The following is a 2,978-nucleotide window of genomic DNA, read 5'->3' as shown; positions in this document are numbered from 1 at the left end:
TTGTGTTAGCTGGGTGCACCTCAAAGGCAGGTGGGTCCGGAGAAGGACATCACAGGGGACACCGCACCTGACAGAAGGAAGGGTTTGTCTGGACTGATTAAGGCCTGCACAGCTTCAGGAAAGAAAAAGCCCTCTACCACCGGAGGGGACGCCTGCGTGGAACGGGAACCGGAGCTATGGCATCGCTCGTGTCCCTCACCTAACAGCACCTTAAACCAACTGCTAATGCGGCTGTAGCAGGACACCACTTTTCCGGGCGCACGAGCTTCCACGCCTTCCCACTGCGGAGTTTTTCCCTCCCACGAAAAATTTGCTTTTCCATTCGCACCCCTCTCCGGCGCCAAGGCCTCCCCCTCCGCCGCCGGAGCCGCGCGCTGCTCGGCGGTGGCCACCGGGTGTCAGCCTCGCGCGGGCCGGCCGCGGCGGGGGGGGCTGCGGCGGCGGCGAGCAGCTCCCCCCGGGAGGTCGCCCACCCTCAGGTACGGGCGCTGGCGGTCAAGCAGCTCAAGGGGGTTCCTGCCCGGCCGCCGGCGGGCCCGCAGCCAGGACAGTGGCCCCGCGGGGTTCCTGACTCCCGTCTCCCCACGCTTCGGTTCCTGGGCAAAGGCCCCTTGGCAGCGCAGCAGAAGCCACCTCACCGGCGAGGCTCTTCGTGCTGTACCCGCCCTGTCAGCACGCACAGATGTTTCTACTTCTTTTTTTTCCCCTCTTTTCTTTTATTTCAACAGATGGAGCAGGTGGGAACTCCTGAGTGAACAGCAGACCCCCTGCTCTCTGCAGGGCTTGCAAACATCCAAAGCTGGAAAACTCACTTCACGCCGCTGCAAGTGTAGTGCTTATACACTGTTACTGCAGTGCCCGTACCTGTACAGGAAAGCCACAAACTGCTGAACATCAGTCTCTCAAAGAGAACTTTCATTTAAAGCCTTACCTGAGACTAAAGCAATCTGCTGGCCAAACTGTCTCTGATTCAAAACATAAATGCAGTACACATCTCTATTAACTGTTTAAAGTTTTCTTTTTCAAATAGCGAAATTTTTTTTTTTTTTAACCCTCCTTTTTTAGAAAGTAGTTTTGGAAGCATTTTTGCAGAAACTTCCCGTAGACAGTTCCAGCCAGCATGGAAAATTTCATCCTGATCTTTATATGTTGGTCTTAATAGGAGAAACTGTAAATGTGGGGAATGTCAGAAACCATCTTTATTATAAGCCATCTCACTAGCTCTACCAGGGGAAACTATAGCCACATGGTATCACATAAACATCTGTAGAGCTGGAACTGCTGTTAAATGGAAGAGTAACGTGGAATATTTCATTTCACTTCTTAGAAGAGTACAGATGGGCCAGGGTTCATCTAACCTAGCTTTAGGTACCCCAGGTAAGATGACCAATTAGGACCACCACCCAAAGCTCTTTTCTGAGCCGCGTCCCTCATTTTTTTCAGCTATCTGCAGAAATGTTTCACTGGAGGTGTAAGGTGGTACAAGAGTCTTGGTTTTCTTCAGTAATTTCTACAGGCTTTTTATGAAAAGAGTACAGAAGGTAGGAGAAGACTACTTTTTTAAAACCTTTTGGGGGAGGGAGAAACAGGCATCTCCTGCTTAACTTCCTTGAGATCCAGACTGCCCTCCAGAAGTAACTGCCTGATGAGTACAGAGGGAGCACAAGAAAAATACTGGCACTAAGAAGCTTCGCTTATCTTTGTAAGGCTCATGAAACGGTACATGGCTTATGGTACACAGAGATAAGTAATACAGTCTGAATGTCTGAATTTATGTAGTTAAATGTTTGTGTATGTATCATCAATACACTCCATCCAAAGGGTGTATTAGAGCCCAGGCATGCTCACCATACAAAATACAATATAATGAGTGTTTTAAGGTTCATTGGGTTGACTGTTCTGCTAAGTAAAGCTACCCAAGCTGGTGGCAGTTACAACACTGCCACCAGCAGAAAATTTGTGATATGATACTTGTGAATGATAACTTCCATTTTACAAATGGATGAAATTAAACCACAGATCCAGCTCAGTCAAAGTAACACCTAACATAACGCCTATGTCAGCTGGGATTTCAGGAGTCCTAGCCCTTTTCTTCTCAGTCCAAAGACTTTTCTCTAAAGGAAATATAGACCTTACAGACAGGGAATTCTGTAAAACAAACCAAACAAACCCAAAAACCAGCTGACTGCCGTAGACTCCCTACTTTCAGGCATGACTGTAATATATCAAATTCAGGGAGATTAAAAACATGGACAAATTTTTCACCTTTTCTACACTAAAAAACTGAGGCAGTATGTGTTGAATATTCATTGCTAGCAGTTGCAGACTTTTGCACAAAGCAGCAACCGCATAATGAGCCTACACACAGTAGAACAGTTAAAATTACAATCAGACATTTTTTTTTAAAAGTAACCCATTAAAATAATACCCTACATCTTGGCAAAGATGAAAAGCACCCAGGGTACACCTCTGAGTCGCTGAAGTTCCTTACCTTTTCATTATTAATGACTCCAGTGGGTTTTTTCTTGAAAACTGTAGATAGTGTTTAATGGTTTGTTACCCTAGGGCTGCAGTTCTCTGCTCACGTATCTGCACGTAGCACCTTGCTAACGCCTGGGAAATGTGAGGCAAAGATAATGTGGATCTCAAAACTTTGTCACTTAGCAAGTGCAGTTTCATTTTCTGTAGGAGCAAATTAGCACTATATATTTTAACATCTCTAGTGTACAAGTCGTCAACACAAAAGATGTTTCAGGCACATTATAGCACTGGAAGACTTTGCAAGGCCTGTCAGTACACTATTCAAAGAGTTATTGAACACATGAATTTGGGATTGTTGGAGTTTGAGGGGGAGGTGGCTGCATCTCTTTCATATACTAACATGATCTGAAAGGAGACAGGTTTCTTGGCTGCTATAAATTAGCGTTTTCAGCTCTGAGTGTGGTCTCCCAGACACAGTTTATAGCTGAAGCCATACA

This window comes from Pelecanus crispus, chromosome 3 (assembly GCF_030463565.1).
Source record: "Pelecanus crispus isolate bPelCri1 chromosome 3, bPelCri1.pri, whole genome shotgun sequence".
In the NCBI taxonomy this organism is placed as follows: Eukaryota; Metazoa; Chordata; class Aves; order Pelecaniformes; family Pelecanidae; genus Pelecanus; species Pelecanus crispus.
This window is presented reverse-complemented; position numbering follows the sequence as displayed.